This window comes from Archocentrus centrarchus, chromosome 18, assembly GCF_007364275.1.
Source record: "Archocentrus centrarchus isolate MPI-CPG fArcCen1 chromosome 18, fArcCen1, whole genome shotgun sequence".
NCBI classification, from domain to species: Eukaryota; Metazoa; Chordata; class Actinopteri; order Cichliformes; family Cichlidae; genus Archocentrus; species Archocentrus centrarchus.
In genome coordinates, this window is record NC_044363.1 from 7866546 (window position 1) to 7872553 (window position 6008).

Below are 6008 nucleotides of genomic sequence, written 5' to 3' on the forward strand. Positions count from 1 at the left end.
CATCTGGCCATAGATATTGAAGTAAAATACTGTACTGTACTATCCAAAATACCGATACAGGCTGCACCATTCAGCTCTAAAACAACGCAACTTATGACTGGCCAATAACAGAGACAAATGGTTAGATAGCAACATTAATATCACACTTGATAGAGGCTTAAACTGATAAAATGATGTAATGAGATTATTAACAACAGTTTACACACAACCCCAAATTTTAAGTACACAAAATTATTGATTATATAACATAAACAAATATATATAACACAAAAGAACTAAAATGCAATTCATGATTCTATGATTATTTGAATTACAACTGTAATATATGTAATAAAAGCGCCTTGAGGAGACTGTTTGTTGTGATTTGGCGCTATATAAATAAAATTGAACTGAATTGAATATATGAGCCTCCCCCCTCCCGCAAAGTGAGGAAGTGAGCGGCTAGCCTTCATATCAGCGTCACCTCCCCTCACCTCTGCATAGCTCATGCCGCCTAGCAACGTGAGTGTGAAGCACAGCTGTGTAAAAGCAGCTGGTTAAACGGAGAACGAACTTTTTCTCCTTTTTGTGGTTTAATCTTAATTCTTTTATTGAAAATAAGCTGTTAAAACAAGCATGACACATTTCAATCACAAGGAATACATCTGAGCGAATGATTAATTTCCAACTATAACAAGTGAGACATTAATGTTGAATAAAACTATCCAGTTATGATGCTTAACTTTAATTTCAGGAGTTTGCTTATCACAGGAGCACTTCCACCCTTCGTTGGTCTGTGTAGTAGACTGGTGGGAAAATAAACAACATTTTGAAGTTTAAGCTTCAAAATGTATATATATATTTATTATCACTGCATTTTTTCTAATGTTGATGCTTCACTGATTCATTTCCATCAACTGCCAGAAAAACAGAAACTTCATTATTACAAGCTCTACCAAGCCATGGAACTGTCAACATTCATATATATATATATGAATATGAGAGACAGAGAGAGAGAGAGAGACCACCTCTATTAGGTGGTTAGGCAGGTAAAAAGTGGAGACATTCAGGAAAAGTGTTGGGTCAGAATCCAGATCCCTGCAGTGAGCAGCCAACTCTTAACCATCTTTTTTTTCTCTTTTACATTTTATTTTAATGATGAGGTGAATGATGTACTGTAGGGGACTGCAGGTAGCACAAAGCAGTCATGCTTAAATGTTTTGGCAGTGGCACAAATTGTGTTTCATACACGATGCCACTTAAGTTCTCATTTTGATTATTTTGTACTTGTTTCTATGATATAGTGAAAAACAATCACAAGTTTCATAACTTTTATTGGAAAATAAATCAAAATGGTCTTGGTAACACAGCCCAAACATCTGGTATTGAAGTAAAATACTGTACTGTACTCTCCAAAATACTCCAAAAGATCTATTGCTGATACAGGCTGTGCTATTGAGCTCTAAAACAAGACAACTTATCACTGTCTGATAACAGAAACAAATAGTTAGCGACATTAATATCAGACCTGATCGAGGCTCAAACTGATAAAATTACATCATGAGTTAAATAACAAAAATTTAATCACATATTTTAATTGAGTATACTAAATTATTGATTATGTATCATAAACAAACACATATAAAAGAACTAAAATGCAATTGAGTTATGATTATGTGAATAAGACCTGTAATATTTGAGCCTCTCAAGGAAACTAACTGTAACTGGACCAGCACATGTGCATACAGACTAACAAAAACACAACAGAAACTAAAGTTTTACAAAATTAAAAAAACTATATTTTCTGAACCTCTCTCAGGTATCCAGCATGGATTTTGAATTTAGGTGTCACTGCACATTTCTGCCTGAAAGAGGAAAAAAAGAAAAAAACTCTTTAGCTTCTCCAGGACTTTTCAGTAAATTAAATTTACAGTTTACAATTTCACCCTATTCACTACAAAGGACAAGAAAAAGATGGTCTGCAATAATACTTGTATTGCAATGTATTTACTGTACAAGATTCAAATATTATCTTGTAAATATTTAAGCATAGAGTATTTCACATTTCCACTGCAGAAAATATTTCAATGTATAGTCTGTAACAGCTACATTTGTAAAGGCTGCCTGAGGCCAAAACAATCATTAGTCTTAGGACAGGTGAATAAACAACCTTCTCTGGAGAGCTCAAATTTTCGGCAGCAGGGGGACTGAGGGGTTGATCTAAAAATTGATGATCCAGATTCTGCAATGAAAATGAGAAGAATAAGTGTTTCTATAAGGAAACAAGCAATATATTTTGAGCATAATCTCAAAGGTTTTGTAATGCATTATACAAACAAATTCTCTGCCTTGACATCAACTTGACAAATTATAAACATTTATTTTATAACCATCTACAGACCCAAAGAATCCACTAAGTCCTATTTTCCTCCTCCTTTTGTTCTGTCATCATTTGCTTTAGCGTAAATAAAGACTGGAGGAGGTGTCTGACCAACTTCAAGATTAAAGTTCCTGCTTGATCCTGCTGTATTTACAGACACAACTACAGAAGAAATAAGTTTATTATCATGAAAATAATCCCAACCTACCAGTACCTATACCAGAGCTAGATTCATGTTAATCATCTTGTAAAGATTTGTAGCTTAAATGTGCTTGAAGAAATGTAATAAAATGTCCAAATGTATTTAATATACGAACCATCTTGTTGAGTCTGTCGTGTCTCGTTTGTGGCTACTTTAATGTAAACATTTTGAGGTGAGGACTCGTCTGCAGGGGTGGCACCACCTGTAAGCACGAGAGGCTGTTATACATATTTATATTTGTACACTTTTCTATGTGTGGCTTTCTGCTCTGGTTTGGCCTCAGGCAGAGGTTCAAATTATCACAAAGATCAGCAGCGTCTAAAACAAAACTCATATATGACACACTTAGAGGAGGCAAAAATAGTCTTTGCTGTGCAGCATATCTCAGTTAACAGCACTTCAATATCTTAGAGGAGGCAAATGAACTGAGAGCAACAACAGACAATAGAGAAATGTAACGGGAAAAGAAGGTTTTACATTTTACTTAAAAAATGTCACAAGTGTAATAATTTCACAAATATGTTTATTTTAAAGATAAAACTGTTAAATTCAATTCTATTGCTGTAAATACACATCTAAAATTTGATGTATTGAATGTAAAATGACACAGTGGGACATGACTGAACACCTCACCCAGGAGGCATCCTAGTCACATGCCACCTTAACTGGCTGCTTTTATTGTGGAGTAGAGGCTCTGCTCTGAGCCCCTCCAGAATGACTGCACTCTTCACCCCACCTCTAAAGGAGAGGAGGGTCATTTTGTATTTTTGATCTCATTCTTTCATCACTGTGTAAAGCTTGTCAACACACAGGAGGGGAGGACATGGATCGATAGGTAAATCGACAGCTTTGCTTTTATGCTCAGCTCTGGTTTTCATTCACCTCTCCCCTCACTTATGAACAAGATCTGATACTTCTCCTCCACTTGGAGCAGCATTTTTCTATTAGTATATATCATCTGAAGTTATTAATAAACCATCAGAACAGTTTACAGCCCAACCACCCTGAACATGCCTGATATCACTTCTTCTGATCTGGTCTTGGAGGCAAAGCAGGGTCAACCAAATTTAGTATTTGATGAGAATAACAGAAATATTTTTTAACAGTTTTTTTTTTTAACTAATTTATTTATTTTTATATGTTGCTTAGATGGACTGCATTTAATATAGGCTAAACACATACTTACTTACCACTGTTTTACCTGTATTTTGAAATCTGACCACCAGCAGTAGCAGCAGGATTACTAAAATAAGAGCAGCAATGCACAACCGGTATAGGACAGGAGTGGGAATGGAGCCATGAGCCTCTGCTGCTGGAGAGCTGGCTGTGGCTGCAATGGAGCAAATTTATAAATATCACTGCATGTGTAAATTTTTCTCAAAAATGTTGCTACATCATTGATGCATTTCCATCAAGTGCCAAAAAAACAGAAATTTTATTATTACGACCGCTACCAAGCCATGAAACTCCAAATATATTTTTAGCCTTACATCTGACATGAAGCCAGCTTTCCGGTGATGTTCCAACATCAGGAATGTTGCACTTGTATTGTCCTTCATCAGAACTGGAAACATTATTAATTTGCATGTTGTCTGAAGCACTTCCTTCCAGTAGGCCATTGTTTTTGTAAAACTTTGCTGTTTGGATGGTGGAAGTGTTCTTGGTTATGCAGCGCAGAGTCACAGTATCTCCCTCAAACACAGGGAAAACAGGACTCTCCAGGATCACAGAACCAGCTGAATCATATATTGGAAAAGCAAAATATTATCAGCAGCTGTTTTATGTACAGTCTTGGCATTTCCCACAAGAGAAGCAAACATACAGAATAAAACAGATACCATCTACAAATAAAATAATCTTGTTGGAAATAAAATGCTGCCTTTTTTATGTTAATGTGATGATGATTAATAATAAACATAATGTAATGGCATTAAACATAAAAAAACTAATATTAATATAATGTGTACATGCTCACTATCAGTAAAGTTGTTTCTTTCAGCTGAATTAAATCTTGTGATAAACACATGTATCCATTCATTTGAATGGGTAAGTGTGTCCAAACCTTTGAGTGGGACTGTATCTATTCTGTAAAACAGTCTAAATAACAAATTAATGAGCTTCATAAATAAGACACAGTGGATGATAAATCTCTCATGATTATGAAAAATCTTACATAATTAAAAAAAAATAAGTCCAGAAATCAGGAAAACTTACCAGTGATGGTGATGTTGACGCTGTTGCTTTTCTGCCCTCCTTTAGTCTCACACCAGTACTCTGCACTGTCTGTTGGATAAGTTCTAGAAACTGTGCATGAAGAGGATGATTTTTTAATTTTACATACTGGACTAAAAGGTTCCAACCTTTCATGGGTGATTCTCATCCCTCTCAGCTCAGTGTAATCACCACAATCAAACAATAAGTACTCATATTCAAAATGCTGCAGTCTGTTGGGAGTGACATGAAAATCAGCTGCACCTGAAAATAGCACAAGATATTAACAGATAAATCAGATGTACAAGTGACAGAAGATTAAACTTAACAGCACAAATTTAACAAATATATACATCCATACATAGACATTTAAAATGTTTAAGTCAACACCAACTTATCAACCCCCCAAAAGCCAAGAAAAAATAATGAATTTTATTAAATTGTCTTTATTACTCACCACTTTTGTAAGTACAGCTCTTGTGAACATGTGTCCCCAGCAGAATGATTTCAAGTATCACTAGATTAGCAAAGGGAAGTCATAAATTATTTGCTGTATGTACATATAAATCTTAAAATATAAAGAACCATTACTCACATATTCTGAAGAAGGGAGCTGTAATCACCATGTTTTCTTGCTGCTGCTTGTCTGAGTAGCAAACTAAATTACAACTGAAGAGTATCATTGGGGGAGGGCAGGTTTGCTCTTCCTGTGCAGTTTGGTTGCTGGTGTCGCTAGCTTCCTGTTTCTCAAAACACAGTCACCAATAACCAGAGTTTTTTCTTGGTGGGTGGGCCGACAAGTTTGGAAAAACAATCTGAAACGTGAACGGGTCGGTGGTGTACTGGGTACTTCTCTTTAGGACTACACTTCCTGCTTACACTCAGCTGGCCTGATTTCCCAGCTGCTCTGGACAGCCTACTGGGGGAGAGCTAACGGGGGCTAAGCTACCTTGTTCCACACTGACTACCAGGGTCTGGCTAGCTACAGGATTTTCCAGGTTGTGGAGCTGGGTCTTCAATTCACCTTGCCTTCAAGGCTACAAACAAGCTACATTTGATTCAAGTACTATTACTGCTAAAGGAGGCCAAAGAGTGACTAAACATCGGACACATAGTGCTGGTCAGTGGCGAATCTAGGATTTTTCTGAGTAAGAGGCCATCAAGGGGCCACAGTATTCACAGAGGGGCCAAGTATCTGTGGTAGATGTGGTGATATATGGACCAGTAAAAATTAAA

General features: G+C 36.3%; 1 long non-coding RNA gene across 1 annotated transcript; it reads right to left on the minus strand.

The window, feature by feature from the left end:
• Positions 1-1521: 1521 nt before the first annotated feature.
• On the minus strand, positions 1522-2749 carry LOC115796748 (uncharacterized). The gene is made up of 3 exons (XR_004021335.1): positions 2677-2749; positions 2150-2221; positions 1522-1844 (listed from the first exon to the last, which is right to left on the minus strand). It is a non-coding gene; the product is annotated as an uncharacterized LOC115796748 (long non-coding RNA).
• Positions 2750-6008: the final 3259 nt, after the last annotated feature.